General features: G+C 41.5%; 1 protein-coding gene across 2 annotated transcripts in view; it reads left to right on the top strand.

Annotated features, from left to right (window-relative positions):
• DYRK1A (dual specificity tyrosine phosphorylation regulated kinase 1A) overlaps window positions 1-16,736 on the top strand; it is a 134,298-nt gene that overhangs the window by 34,481 nt on the left and 83,081 nt on the right. The window lies entirely within an intron of this gene.

Below are 16,736 nucleotides of genomic sequence, written 5' to 3'. Positions count from 1 at the left end.
AGAGGACCTGCCTTTTGACAGTGACGGTTTATTCAGTTGTTCCACCGATGAATCCATGGAAAATATTCAAAGAGCTGAAAATACAGCCAAGAAAATGGGTATCGGGCAACAGCAGCTGCAAAGACCTTTCCGCCAAAGGCGTTGGTTCAGGAACCAACCACAGTATTTTCCCAGGCAGCAACAGTCACATGAACGTGCGCCTCAATATCAGCCTCAAGCGCAGTACAAGAAGCAACAGTTTTCTGGGCGTTTCAGGCAGAACAAGGGCAAGCCGGACGGAGTCCAGAGACGCCGTCTTTGACTGCCCTACCATCCCTACTTCTTTACCCTGCTTTGGAGAAATTCTTGCCCCCTTCTACCCTACATGGACCGTCATTACCACCGATGCTTGGGTCCTAAACATCATCATTTGGGGCTACAAAATAGAGTTTGCTACCCTCTCTCCGCTCGGAACCACAAGGTTTTCACCACCTACAGATGCCCTCCTACAAGAAACTACATCCTTGTTAAAGAAGGGCGCCATAGAGCAACTATCTGCAAGAGCTCTAAACCTTGGATTTTACTCCCGTTACTTTATGGTACCGAAGCAGGATGGGGGTCTCCGCCCTATTTTAGACCTCAGAGAAACAAGTTCATTAAGCCAAAAAGGTTTCGGATGAACTCTTTAGCAACCATCCTTTCTTTCCTCTCTCGAGGGGATTGGTTTACAGCAGTCGATCTCAGGGACGCATATTTCCACGTCTCAATCCACAAGGATCATGGTCATTTCCTATGCTTCCTAATAGGAGAAGAGATTTTCCAATTCAAGGTCTTACCCTTCGGCCTCTCCACTGCTCCCCGAGTCTTCACAAAGTGCATGGCTCCTGTATGTGCTTATCTCATGACTCGTGGGGTAGAAATATACCCTTATCTAGACGATTGGCTACTGTTGGCCAATACAAGGCAAGAGGCCATTCGCAACACCAAATTCACATCCAACCTTCTCTCTACACTAGACCTGTGCATCAATGAAGAGAAGTCCACTTTCGAACCTACCCGAAGAATAAAATTCCTTGGAGCTATTATGGATTCAACCCTCTCCAAGGCTTTTCTCCCAGAGGAAAGAGCCACCATGTTACCGACTCTAACACTCAAACTCTACCAGTCACGCAGCGTATCCGCCTTTCAAGTACAGAGGCTACTTGGATTCATGGCAGCGACAGTGAACATTGTACTGTGGGCACGCCTTCACATGAGGCCCCTCCAGTTATGGCTCCTGCAGGAATACGACAACACCATGGACACCCATCGAGTCAGACTGGCGATTCCTGTGGCTATAAAGAGGTCCCTTCTATGGTAGGCAAACAAGGCCAACATCATGCAAGGCCTGGATTTCTGACCTCCGGTGCCATCCAAGTCCTTGGTGACAGATGCATCGCTAGTGGGCTGGGGTGCCCACTGTGGAGAGATGAAGATCCAGGAACGTTGGAGCTTTGTCGACAAGCTAAAACACATAAATGTGCTGAAATTGCTGGCTGTGCAGAAGGCATTACATGCCTTCCAACAGTCTCTAACAGGTCATGCAGTTCAGATTCGCACAGACAACATGGCAGTCATCTGGCATGTCAACAAGCAAGGGGGAACCTGTTCCATGGACCTGATTACCCTGACCCTAGAAATCTTTCATTGGGCGATTGCTCAGGACATGTCTTTGTCCACCCTTCATATCGCAGATCAGGACAATCTCTTGGCAGACAATCTCAGCTGCAATTTCATGGACACACATGAGTGGCAAATGTCAAAACCTGCACTCACAATGATTTTCCACGCATGGGGACGCCATGTTCGCGTCGCCAGAGAATGCCGTCTGCAACCGCTTCTGCACATGGGCAGGCCACGGACTAGCATCCCCGGGAGACGCTTTCCAAATGACTTGGTCGGGGCAACTGTTTTACCTGTTTCCCCCAGTACCCCTCATTCCCAAGGTAATAGTGAAGCTACGCAGGGACAATTCCAACGCCATACTAATAGCTCCCTGGTGGCCAAGGCAGCCGTGGTTCATGCCACTTCTCAAACTGTCGTTAGTGGAATTCATCAGACTGCCTCAATGTCACAACCTAATCTCCAAGGGGAAAGGACATTTTCCACCCGGATGTCCACTCCCTAAACCTAACAGCCTGGAGGATACGGGGGCGCTAGACCAGCAATCCTTGCCTACAGATGTATGGAGCGTGATACTAGCAGCTAGAAAGCCAGCGACTAGAAAATCGTACGCTACCAAGTGGGAGTCTTTCTCATCTTTTGTCTTAGCTAGGAACGAGAACCCCATTTCAGCACCCATCTCCACCATCCTTGTTTTTCTCTATTCACTTTTTAAAAGAGGCCTTAAGTTTTCGTCACTTAGCAGCAATTTCTGCTTCACACCAATGGATTCAAGGTTGCTCTGTCTTCACTCACCTGTTAGTTAAACATTTTATGAAGGTTATGAAGAATACCATTCCTCCTGTATGTTCCGTCGTCGCTCAATGGAGTCTTTCCGTGGTGCTCAAGGCACTGTCGGGCAAGCCCTTTGAACCCTTGGCGACCACAGACCTCTGTTTATTAACTTTTAAAGTTGCATTCCTGGTTGCCATTACGTCTGCTAGACGCTCGTCAGAATTAGCTGCTCTTCGCATAGACCCACCATACACAGTTTTCCACGCTGCCAAGGTGGTCCTTAGACCAGATCCGGCTTTCCTTCCAAAGGTTGTTTCGTCGTTCCACCTTAGCCAGAATATCACCCTTCCAAGTTTTTTTCCTTCGTCGACCTCTCCTCTAGAATCAACCCTTCACACACCGGATGTTAGACGTGCCCTCGCCTTCTATCAATCCAGAACAGCTCTTTTTCGGAGATCTCTACGACTTTTTGTTTATTTACTTATTTATTTATTTATTACACTTATATACCGCTCCTATAACCAGGGCTCTCTGGGCGGTTTACAGAAATTCTAAAATTGAGGTAAAAACAAGTATACAAAATTTAAAACTCTAAAACACAGAACATACACACATAAAGCATTAAAAACCAATTAAAAACTAAACGTGGGTAATTAGGATGTGCTGCCATATGCCTGGGCAAAGAGGAAAGTCTTAACCTGGCGCCGGAAAGATAGCAGCGTTGGTGCCAGGCGAGCCTCATCAGGGAGATCATTCCACAGTCTGGGGGCCACCACCGAAAAGGCCCTGTCCCTCGTTGCCACACTCCGAGCCTCTCTCGGAGTAGGCACCCGGAGGAGGACCTTAGATGTTGAACGTAGTGACCGGGTATATTCACATCGGGAGAGGCGTTCCATCAGGTATTGTGGTCCCAAGCCGTGTAAGGCTTTATAGGTCAAAACCAGCACCTTGAATTGGGCTCGGAAACATACAGGCAGCCAGTGCAAGCGGATGAGAGCAGGTGTTATACGGTCAAACCTTCTGGTTCTCGAAATCAATCTGGCCGCTGCATTTTGCACGAGCTGCAGCTTCCGAACCGTCTTCAAAGGCAGCCCTACGTAGAGCACATTGCAGTAATCTAACTTGGAGGTTACCAGAGCATGGACAACTGAAGCCAGGTTATCCCTGTCTAGATACGGGCGTAGCTGGGCCACCAACCGGAGTTTGTAGAAGGCACTCCGTGCCACTGAGGTCACCTGAGCCTCAAGTGAAAATGATGGGTCTAAAAGAACCCCCAAGCTACGAACCTGCTCCTTCAGGGTGAGTGCAATCCCATCCAGAACCGGTAGAACATTTATTTATTTATTTATTTATTTAATTACATTTATATACCGCCCCACAGCCGAAGCTCTCTGGGCGGTTTACAACATTTAAAAATAGTAAACATTAAAAGTATACAATTTAAAAACACACACACACACACACACATCCCCCATCCTGTCAGCGGAGTCACCTACTAACAGCATCTCAGTCTTGTCTGGATTGAGTCTCAGTTTATTAGCCCTCATCCAGTCCATTGTCGCAGCCAGGCACCGATTCAACACATCCACAGCCTCTCCTGCTGAAGATGAAAAGGAGAAATAGAGCTGCGTGTTGTCAGCATACTGATGACAGCACACTCCAAAGCTCCGGATGACCGCACCCAGCGGCTTCATGTAAATGTTAAACAACATGGGGGACAAAACCGACCCCTGCGGGACCCCATACTTGAGAGTCCACGGGGCCGAGTAATGTTCCCCAAGCACCACCTTCTGTAACCGACCCGCCAAATAAGAGCGGAACCACTGCAGAGCAGTACCTCCCACTCCCAGCTCAGCAAGTCGTCCCAGAAGAGTACCATGGTCAATGGTATCGAAAGCCGCTGAGAAGTCGATGAGAATCAACAGAGTCACACTCCCTCTCCTGTCTTTCTCCCGACATAGGTCATCATACAGGGCGACCAAGGCTGTTTCTGTGCCAAAACCAGGCCTGAAGCCCGACTGAAATGGATCCAGATAATCAGTCTCATCCAAGAGTGTTTCTGGAGCTGGCCCGCAACCACCCGCTCAAGGACCTTGCCCAGGAATGGAACATTTGCTACCGGCCTGTAGTTACTAAGATTTTCCGGGTCCAAGGAAGTTTTCTTCAGGAGTGGTCTCACTACCGCCTCTTTCAGACGGTCTGGGACCACTCCCTCTCGTAGAGAGGCATTAATCACCTCCTTGGCCCAGCCGGCTGTTCCATCCCTGCTAGCTTTTATTAGCCAAGAGGGGCAAGGATCCAATACAGAGGTGGTCGTGCGGACCTGTCCAAGCACCTTGTCCACATCCTCGAGCTGTACCAACTGAAACTCATCCAAGATTATCCAAGCAAAAAGGTCTACAGGTTTCTTCGCAAAGAATATCAACCTGGGTCGTACAGACTATTAAGTTAGCTTATGACCTTGCTGGCCTTCCTTTGGAGGGTAGAGTGCGTTCCCATTCCACGAGAGGGGTCGCTACCTCTACAGCATTTGAGAGAGGTATTGCCATACCGGACCTTTGTAAAGCAGCCACTTGGTCAGCACCTCTGATGTTTGCCAGTCATTATTGTTTAGACATACGGGCACGTCAGGACTGTGCCTTTGGGCATGCCGTATTATCGGCAATCTTTTGATCAACTCAGCTCGTCTGACACCATCCTCCTCCGGTAAGTCAGCTTGTTATTTGCCCATAATGTGTGATGCACAGAGACCACAAAGAAGAAAGACAGGTTGCTTACTTGTAACTGTAGTTCTTCGAGTGGTCATCTGTGCAGTCACACAACCCTCCCACCGTCCCCACTATGGTGTCATACATTATTACGTAGTGGTTTACCTCAGTGAGACTGTTTAGGCGGTTTACTAGAACCTAGGAGTTAGGGCAGGAAATCCCGAGCATGCTCAGTAGATGGTGGGGGAGGGCTTCCTGCCCAAAAATGTTTTCAGCTAGTGAAGTTTCCGGAGCTGGCCACGCACAGGCGCAGAGCCCCATAATATGTGACTGCACAGATGACCACTCGAAGAACTACAGTTACAGGTAAGCAACCTGTCTTAATTAAGAACATAAGAAGTTCCATGCTGCATCAGACTGAGGGTCCATCTAGTCCAGCACTCTTGTTCACACAGTGGCCAACTAGCTGTCGATCAGGGACCAACAAAGCAGGACATGGTGCAACAGCACCCTGCCACCCTCCTACTTCGGATACTGGAACCATCAGGGCTAGTATCCATTGATAGCATTCTCCTCCTGGAATTAATCCAACCCCTTTTTAAAGCCATCCAAATTGATGACCATCGCTACATGGGTTTGGCCGACACGAGAAGCTGTGGTGTGAATATACAAAATGGCCGTCCGCATGCTCTGGTTTCGGGGTGGCCCACTATGGTTTAAATAAGGGACAGTGGCTTCTTTAAGCATGCAAACTGGGCCAATGAGTTTGCAGACTAGGGAATACTCTCAGTTGTGCATCCCCAGGGCCTCTTTGTTTTGGGCCAAGGAGCTTTTGAAAGCACGGAAGCCAAACATTCCTCTGATCCTAATTCAATCAGGACAGCATATTAGCACTTATTGAGAGCCCTCAGCTCTTTTGTGACCAGGTCCAGTACAGAGTATGCCATTTTGGACCCAGTAGTGAAGCCCGGATTCTGCAAGCCATGGATAGCAGCATCACCCAATGGAGCATAGGATCAGAATCCTAGAAGACTATCAGTGGCTACTAGTCCTAATGGCTATATGCTACTTCCAGTATCAGAGGCAGTATGCCTATGTGCAACAGTCGCTGGGGGATATGGGTAGGAGTGTGCTGCTACACTCATGTTTTGCTTGGTCTCTCATTGACAGCTGGTTGGCCACTGTGTGAACAGAATGCTGACTCAATGGACCCTTGGTCTGATCCAGCATGGCTCTTCTTATGTTCTTTTGTTCTTACGTAATGCTGATGGTGAAATGCAAAGATAGTTTTTACATATGAAACTGGTTTGTGGTGGGCGTTGTTCTAACCTGACATTGCCTATAACCTCTGTCTGTACATGTTCTTAATTACTGAAGAGGAGGGGATTTCAGTTTAAAAAGTTACTGTTTTACAGGTGCTGTCATTGCCATTATGTGAACCGCCCAGAGAGCTTCAGCTATGGGGCGGTATACAAATGCAATAAATAAAATTAATCCCATAATAGAAATCTAGCATATTGCTTACAGTTTAATAGGGAACACAACGTATGGGCACAGTGCAGCAAGTCCAAGAACTAAGTTCTCCTAGGTTTCTTGTTTTCTACCCTAACCACTCTTTACTCCTGCAAAGCTGTAACGGTGTTTAGGAGGTGCTGGCATATTCTCATGGGAACAATTCTCATGATTGCTTGGAGAACTGAGAGAATGGAGGACAGCCTCCAGAGCTTACCTGTGAGACTGCTGTGTTTGGAAAGGAAAGTTTGCAGTGGGGAAACAGAGGGAGAGAATACAGAGAGAACCATGGTCTCCAGTGAGGATGGGGAAGGAAAGGCTACTGCAGTGGCCTTGATCTAGCTGTAGCAGTTCCCCCATTTCGCAAGAAAAATATATGTAAAGGATAGATAGTGGGATCATACATACAACTGCTGCTTCAAAGCTACTATTTTAAAAGTATCTTAAATTCTTTCATTGTTCCTTGACCCAGTGCAGAATGCCTGCCTGCCTAGTTACACAGAATAACTTGCAGCTTACGTTTTATAATTGCTACCCATATTGGTATTAAATGATTGGAAAGTAAGAATGGATCACCTACAAGACATCTAGTAATTTGGTGTAAGTCACACCAAACAAAAGTACTCCTAAAGCACTCCACAAAGTCATGGAATGTATCTCTGGCAGAAATGTTGAAGCCACCAAAGCCAAGGGAAAGGGTATTGGTAGCATTAACTGCACACCAGCATAGTTTGAAATCTACATCTTCTCCACATCCAATATCACTTTCCCTCCTGTCCACCCCACCCATTCAGGTCTGTAAAGTTGCTGTCCTGTGAGCAAACATAGGATAAAGATAGTGGATCACAGCAAAAAGCACTTGTCGTTTATGCAGTGCTTCAGTGCATATTGGCGAATAGAGACTCCACAGAGTCCCTGAAGCATATGTGCTTCAGGACAGGAGTGGTTGAATCCCCAGAGCAACATAGGAAGCTGCCTTACATTGCGACAGATTATTGGTCCGTTTAGCTCAATATTGTTGACACTGACTGGCAAAAGCTGTCCAGGATTTCAGGCAGGAGTTTTTCTTGCCTTTTCTGAAGATGCTGGGGATCAAACCTGGGACCTTCTGCATGCAAACCATGTGCTCTACCACTGAACCATATGGCCCCGCCAATGATATCCCTATCTCCACAGCCTTGGCCTCATGATTGCACAGGGAACACCACCTGCTCCATTTTCACCAGAGCCGGCTGCTCAACCTACAGAGTTGATAGGTGTAACAAGGACTAGAGATGTAAAATTTCCAGAAATTTTGAAGTCATTGGGGGGGGGGGGAAGGGAATGTTTCCCCCCCCCCAGGTTTTTTTTTTGTGGTGGGGGGAACGGAAATGTTCAGAAAAACTGGGGAAAATGCAATATTAGCACATTTTATAGATTGAAAGTCACTTTACTTTAGGAACATAAAATGTAATTATGAACAAGTTGGTTTGGCATAAAATTGTCCTATTTGCTGTATTAAAAGTACAGTGAGTTCAAACAGTTATTACTAATTGAATTTACTTTTTTAAATTTTTACTTTTTTAGGATAGGGGGTAACAAATGGAGCTACAAGTTCCTGGACTGTAAGGAACACCTGAACTGTAAGGAACCACTTTCATTTTGCCAGTTTATTAGGAGCACGCAAAAAACAATTAAAAACACACACAGAAGAAACCATCAGCCCCAGGAACAAAGAAAATTATTTTTGTCTCCGTTAGTCCTCCACAGTGTCAAACAGACATAAAGCATCCATCCCCATAAAAAGAACTGAGAAAAGCGGAGGGGGGGGGAGGATTCAATGAATATGCATGAAATTTAATCAGACTCATTTTCTGAGCTCTAGCTATCACTATCAGTTTCAGTCTCAGTTTACAAACTAGGACTTGCTTGTCCTCGTTGCATAGAAATTGTAATAATCTGATACTGTATATAGTTTTTATAAATCATTTGGAGAAGTAAAAATATGAACACCTTGTCTTAAACATTTTATTCATCATGCTAAAATAAAACATCCCATAATCCAGTTTTTCTTCATTTTTTCCCCAATTTCTCTGGGGAAAAAAGGCTTCAGAAAAAAAAGTACGTACGCGCCCCCCCCCCCCCCCCCCAATTTTTCTGGTTTTTTTCTGGGCCTTCACATCTCTAGCAAGGACACAAACAGTTGTAATTGTAGCCATCATTCTAATGTGAGAGCAGCTGAATGCTGAGCAATCCAGAACAGAATGGTTAAAGAACAGAAATCAGAGTAGGAATAAATGGTAAATTCTCCCAATGGGGAGAAGTAAACAGTGGGTCCCACAGAGATCTGTGTTGGCAACAGTTCTTTTCAACTTGTTCATAAATGATCTGGAATTAGGAGTGAACTGTGAAGTGACCAAGTTTGCTGATGACACCAAATGATTTAAGGTGGTTAAAACAAAAAGGGATTGTGCTACAGAAGGATCTCTCCAAGCTGGGAGAGGGGGCATCCAAGTGGCAGTTGCGGTTCAATGTAAGCAAGTGTAAAGTGATGCATGTTGGGACAAAAAAACCCAACTTCAGGTATAATCTAAAGGGATCTGAGCTGGCAGTTACCGACCAAGAAAGAGGTCTTATGGTTGTGGTGGACATTTCAGTGAAGATGTCCACCCAGTGTGTGGCTACTGTAAAGAAGGCAAACTTCATGTTAGGCATTATTAGAAAAGGAATTGAGAATAAAACTACTAGTATCATACTGTGTGCAGTTTTGGTCATCACACCTAAAAAAAAGATATTGCAGAGCTGGAAAAAAAAAGTGCAGAAAAGGGCAACCAAAATGAGCATCTCCCCTATGAGGGAAGGTTACAACAGTTGGGATTGTTTAGCTTGGAAAGAAAGGAGGCTAAGGAGAGATCTGATAGAGGTATACAAAATTATACATGGTGTGGAGAATGTGGATGGGAAGACATTTTTCTCCCTCACCCGTAATACTAGAAGCCAGGGTTATCCCATGAAGCTGATTGGTGGAATATTCAGGACAGATAAAAGGAAATATTCTTCATACAGCTCATAGTTAAACTACGGAATTCTCTACCACAAAATGTGGTGATGGCTAACAATTTGGATGGCTTTAAAAAGGAGTTGGGAAACTCCCTGGAGGAGAAGGCTATCAATAGCTACTAGCCTTGCTGGCTATATGCTACCTCCAGTATCAGAGGGAGTAAGCCTGTAAACACCAGTTGCTAGAGACTTGGGGGGAGAGAGAGACTAGTTTACAGCATCTGTTCCGGTTTGTGAGGAATTGGGGTGAAGTTTTGGAAAACCTTGTGTAAGGAAAAGCTGTTAAGAGCTTAACAGCTGTTAAGAAGGATGTTCTTGCCTATTAGAAATGGTCTTCAAGCATATTTAATTTAATTTAAGAAACTTTATGCAATCTCAGCCTATTATTTGAAGAGTGACATTTTATTCAGTTTTGTAAATAATTTCCCTTAATAAAGACTTTAATTCTTGTTTGTTTTGAAAGGTTCTCTCTAGTAGTGCCCATGCCTATACCATAGGAACTAGGTTAACTGAATTTCTTTTACATATAAAGGGATTTATTTTAGTTAGCAGCATTTACAGTTTTTATAGATGAGGCAGAATTTTCTAACAGTGAGGTCTAATTTGGAACTTTATTATCAACTGTGGCGGTTAGTTCCATAGACTCAAACCTCAACATTTGCTGCTGGTAGTGGGATAATCTGCAGTGCTTCATTCTACTATATTCATTGACTGCTACACGATCTAATAAGTACAAGCTGAGAAACACAGGAGTGGTTCTGAATTTCTCATGCATCCCTTCCCTCTGGCAGGGTATGTAATATGTAGTCCAATAATTACCTAATTACAATCACTTGCGTTTGTAATGCTAGGAATAATTTACCATTAAGCATTTTCTTTTCCTTTAAGTCTGGTGGGATCAATGCTTGACCTGAAACAGGTGCCAGTGTATATCAGTATAGCATTCGCTGACTGTGATGTGAGTAGTAATTGTAAACATCAGGAAGCCTAGTTAATGTAGATACTGAGCAGGGTGGATAAAAATCAATGATTATTTTTTTAAAAAGAAATACGGATTTTTAAAAAATTTAAATCCGATGTTTTTTATTTAAATTGGATTTTTTTAATAAAACACTTTTTGAGGAAAAATCTATCTAAAGATAGTTTTCTATTTAAGATACATTATAGTCCAAAGGTTATTCATCATGAAATAAGTATTAGTTTTTAATTATGTAGCATGAGGCTGTTTAAATTTTTTGGTAAACGAATTCCATAAATCCATTCACAATGTCATGCTCTTCCAGAGGTTCCTGTAAGATTATTTTTCTCCTTCCAGTAAAGTACAGCAGAAAAGTTGTCCAAATATGAATGATTAACCTATTAAACTGGAGATAGTTCACCTCACAATAATTTCATATTTATCTATGATGTGTTTCTAATAATATAACCAAATCAGTATTTTTTTTAATATAACTGTAAAACTAATCTGGTTGTAAATATTAAGATTATAGCAGCAAGAATGAGACTTTGGTAACTCTGAGTTGTGTAAAATATAGCAAGGAAGAGTGCACTTTCGTGGGGGTGGGGAGTCACATGATTAAATCGAGTCTTTCTGAGTAGTGATTTAAATCATGAATTAAATCAAATCCACCCTGATACTGAGTATAAACTAATTCTACCCCAAACATCTTTTCTTTTTTCTTTTGATATATCTATCGGTGTAAAGGCCAAAATAAAACAACTAGAGAGCTTTCCTCCTGGTTAAAACCTGTTTTTCTGATGCTATCATTTTTTTGCAGTTATTGATATCAATCAGTTATGTTATTTCCATATGTGATATGTGTTTTAACTTAATGTTGATCATGAATTAATAATATAGCTATTGTTTCTGCTTTAATATTTCAATACATTTCATAATAATGGATGCTGTGCACTTTGTTATTTGTGACTGGGTTCTTGGAGATGATGAAAATTGTGTGCTTCAGGAAAAAATCACAAGGGGCTTAATTGAAATGAGCAAGGAAGGAGGTGACAAACTGCAAGAGAGACTTGCGGAAGTGGACTGAAAGTTCAGAAAGCATGCCATACTACCTATACCAACCAAAATTAGATACATTTCTTTGGGAAACAAAGAAAGACGATATACTCGTGTGCTTCATTCAGAAGTCCCATAGTTCAGTTAAAAGAAAATAGGGTTAGCATTACATGCAAATACAGCCATTATAGCTTGGGTCTTATTGCCAATGTACATTGTTTTTCTGACCTAAGAGAAGACTGAAACGCTTTTAAGGTACAGGAAGCCTAAGTGCCTGAAGTAAGAAGCCCCAGAGTTGAAAAAATGCACTTTCACAGATATCCATGGTACTCTTGTGGCACTTGAGGGCGGAAACAGCAGTCTGTACAAGCTCAATAGCATTTCAATGCTAAAAATAGCATTGCTCTTATTATGCTTGCATGTGCTTGTGTTGTGCCATTAGGACTGAAAGTGTCAGGAGAAAAAAATCCATAGTGATTCAGCAATCGCTACTTCCTCTGGGCAAGTGTTCAAAATAACTAAGCACAAGCCTGTGCTAGGATTAGGATTTCTGTGAGAGATCTTAATTAAGTGTACAACTCATGCTACTTTTCATATAAATATTGAAATAAACCTATATTGTAGTAAGTGTGTGTGTTTAGTATCATTCATTAATTTAAACTATTTCCCCACCCAACATGGGTATAATATAGATATTTAGTTCCTGTGCCCTTGTAATATCTTCCTGTATCAGAGGAATTTAATTCTGTACTCACAATACCCTTCTGCTTCATGGTCAATTGAAGAATTTTTACTTGCCATCTTTTTAAAAGGAAATCTCCTTCAATAGAATGCTGGTATTGCTTAGCTTTTATCAAAGATTTCATATACCAATAACAGAAAAATATATATTAATATCTTCTTTGAAAGGCTTGTAAATATCTGCCTGATTGCCTCTGATGAGTAAGAACTCTTTCCACACAACCTTGAAGGGACACTACAAAAGTTGTTTACCATTCCTCATTTTGAGTTTTTTAAAAAAAAGTAATATAGGTATCACTGAGCAGGTGGGCTAGTAATTTTATTATGGGAGAGTTACATTTGTGGACTCATTTTCAGACTTTTTTTCTTTACAATTTACTTTTATGAGCAGTAGTTTTGAAATGTGTTCTAAATTCACCGTCAAAGTTTTCAAATAAATAAAGAAAATTTATTTATTTATTTATTTGAAGTATTCTTATATCACTCTTTAGCCAGAAAGGCTCCCAGAGCAGATTATGTATAATCAATTAAACAAGATGTGGCTGTGTTCAGGCAACATGATAGTTAACAGTGGGGTAATCAACTCGAAAGTTGTTTATCCCAACACAACATGATAAGCAACCATGATGTGGATTAGGATCAGCATTGAGTTGGCTGTTAGTCCATGCTGAGTTGACTTACTCATCCCCCACCTTCTCTCCCCCTCAGTCCTCCTGCTAGTATCCCATCAGCCATTGGTGCCAAAAATCTATCCTGCCAGCTGGACTACAGTGGCAGCCACTGCTTTGACCGCTCTTGCCTTGCGACTGTGACTGACGAAATAGACAATGGTGGCCAAGGAAATAGGTAACAGTGCCGTCTACACAACAAGATAACCAATGATGGTTCCAATAGCCAACTCTGCGCAGCATAGGTTATTTTGAACAAATAACCAGCCATTGATTTGAAAACTCCCTCCACATAACACCAACCATCGATTATTTAAACCACCATTGCTTATTGTGTTGTCTGAACCCAGTCCTTGTCTTTTATCAGATTGTTAGAAGGTGTAGTATATCACTGTTGATATATATTTTGAGTAATGTGTGAATAGTGCTGAACTAGATGGACTTTTGGTCTGATCCAGCATGGCTCTTCTTATGTTGTTATGCTTTCCAATGTCTTTAATCTTCAGTTCTTACATAAGTTTATCATGATGTAAAGGCTGTTACTTAGGGCAGAATCTAATGTGACACAACCACTAACATAAATTACATTGTGCTAGTGTAGACCTCCATCACTACACCAATAGTGCTAGAATTCATTTCTGCCAGCGCAACAGAATTTGTTACTATAATGTTGCATTGGATGCTGCCCCTAGAGAAACATGTACAGTATTCAAAAGTCAATAAAATCAAATTTTATGATTATATACACCTTTGATTTTAATATCAAAATAATTAATTGTGGTGTTATTGGTAGCTTGCTGCTTGGATTATATACTGGAAGTAAGTCAATGAGGAATGGTTGGGACCATAATACGTTTCCCTATATCCGAAGAATTGCCGTTTGCCTGAAGGAGGTTTGGCCTTTTTTCCCTTTAACAGCAGTATCCCCATCCTTTGTGTGCCATGGCAAATATCTTTTCAAATTTAGGGTATAAAGCTGCCATTCAAAGGGAGGATAGTCAAAAATGTTTAGCCTCTTTGGGACCCAGCATCAATTTATCATTGCTTTAGTATAGAGATCATCATAAGATGCTACATGTGTAGAGGTTTAACATTCTGGAAAGTTTGAAGACATGGGGGGGATTTTTGGGAATAGTTGAAAAACATGCAATCCTTTTTTTTTTTTTTAAAAAGTGCTCTTTATATATTTAAAGTCACTTTGTGACTCTAGCAATATAAAGTGCATTACGTATTATTTGGCTTGGTCATAAAATTAAAAACAATTAAAAGTAAACTCAGTAAATTTGCAATTATTATTTGAATAAACTGTGCTTTAAAATTTAATACCAAACGATATAATTTTATGAGCTAACTGACCATGAAACATCTGAATCATCCTAGAAGCCAGAAGAAGCAGGAAAAGCCAGAAGCAGAGGAAGACTGATGTCCACATCTGTGGCCTGGTTCAGACAACACGTGTTGTCTGATCCAGGCCAGTTCCTGTTTGTGAGATATTGGTTGGGGTGGAGTTTAGGGAAATCTGGTCTGAAGTAAAAGCTATTGAGAACTTATTTAGTTGGCTGAACTCTTCTGCCTATTAGGAATGGTTACAAAGCAGTTTTAATATAGAAAAAAATAATAATCTCAACTTATTCCCTTTTATTCCCTTTTGTAAAGAATTTGCATAAAGAAGATCTTAATTTTTTTTCCTCATTTTGAAATACTCTAGTGGTGGTATCTATTTCTTGCCCATGCCATAGGAACCAGGCTACTGACTTAGCTTTTAGATATAAGGTGTTGTGTTTTTTAAAAACTTGCAGCAGTGGGCTATTTTGAAAAAAATAATCAGGTGAGATATCACATACATTGTTTTGTTGCATATGGCTTTGTTCCTTTGCATGTTTCCTTGTAGTGATGGGACAATCTACAGTGTTTCTCTGTAGGGGTTTCATTGATTGCTACCGTGTCTAACCAGAACAAGCCCAGAAACACAGGACTTAGGAACAAAACCCAAACTGTCATGAATGCACATTTTCTTTACATAACTATGATATGGTGACTTTTAATAAGGAATGGAACAATAACTTTGTTGGGTAACTTTCAGAAGAAATAAAAAACCTTCAAAAATTACTGTTTTTAAAGCTCAATTGAAGACTTTTCTTTTTTATACAGCTTTTAGAACTTGACTTTGTTCTTACTTTAATACTGTTAGTTTTATTGTCCCCTGTTCCTATTTGGTGCATTCTCTTCCCTTTCTTATTGTTTTCTTATGATTTTATTAGAATGTAGGCCCCTATGTGGCAGGGTGTTGCTGTTTTATTCTTTTACTATGTATAGCACCATGTACATTGATGGTGCTATATAAATAAATAATAATAAAGACATCCCCCGCTTACCCATGGCTTCAAAATGTCCAGAAATTATATATTTTTAGTTTTCCTATTTCATAGGAATAATCCAAACACTGTTTCATAATTCAAAACTGTTCAATTTCCCTAGATTTTTTTTAAAGAAGAAACAATAAATCAGAAAGAAGTAGGGAAAAATACATGTGCCCCCTCTCCCCATTTTTCCAGTTTTGTCCTGGTCCTTCACCTCTCTATACATGTCTTTTGCTCAAAACTGTTTGCAGTTTTGTACTTTGTTTTCAATACTCTATCCAATAGGACAGGCATCTTGAATTAGGCTATGTGAAATTTCTTAAAACATCTTGGACTGTGTGGAACGGAACCATTATAGCTCATTTAATATATGAGAAGTTTAATTAGCTTTGTTAATACAGCATATGGTTTTTTCTAAATTCATTTTTGTATTTGTTGTCATAACAAATATTTTGGAGTTTATCTGGAATGCTTTTTAGTATGTTTAACCAACTTCACTTAACAGAAGTGACAATGCAAACCTAAGATCTTTAACAGATCTCTTAGTTTAAAGCAGGGGTCCTCAACCTTCTTTTGGCTCATGCGGACATTTGGAATTTTGAGAGAGCGTGTACACTATACATGAGAGTGTACTTATGTTTAATATACTCACTTGAAACATTTCATCCTTGAGCATCTCATATAAGAGTAAATAAGAGAATTATACCATTTCATCCTTTCAGTAAATGTGACAATTTTGATCATTAAGTTATCATTTACAGGAAAACAGATGCACAGCTTAATTTCCCCCCAATGTTATAGTATATTTTAATACGCAGTATGCTTGTTAAAATGTAGTTTTAGAAAAGGAAGCTACGAGAAGGGAACTATATCCTCCGTCCTGCCTAGTGAGAAGGATTGATCATTCAGCTAACTTCTTGCACCTCATAATTTATAGTACTTCTGGATTCTTCCTCCATTGATCTCTGAAAATGGAGTGGAGGAGACTAACAAGCACCCAGTTTGTCATCCTCCACTGTTTGGTCTCCTAGTAGTGGAGTGAAGGCCTGAGTTTTTCCATTCTCTGCCTCCCACCTACATCTGCCATATACGCTGCTGGAACCAGCACAGTCTTGCAAAGACTTCTTGGTCTTCCTGTAGATGGAGTTGTCGTCTTGCACCTACAGCAATGGGACTATAGCTCACCTGTCATTCACTTCTGGCTCTGGAGGATCACATGGATCTTTAAAGGGTCATGTGTAATCCTGCCCAGCTGTGGGTTTCTTGTTTTGTTGCCACC

The sequence above is a fragment of the Elgaria multicarinata genome, chromosome 5 (genome assembly GCF_023053635.1).
Source record: "Elgaria multicarinata webbii isolate HBS135686 ecotype San Diego chromosome 5, rElgMul1.1.pri, whole genome shotgun sequence".
Taxonomy (NCBI): Eukaryota; Metazoa; Chordata; class Lepidosauria; order Squamata; family Anguidae; genus Elgaria; species Elgaria multicarinata.
This window is presented reverse-complemented; position numbering and strand designations above follow the sequence as displayed.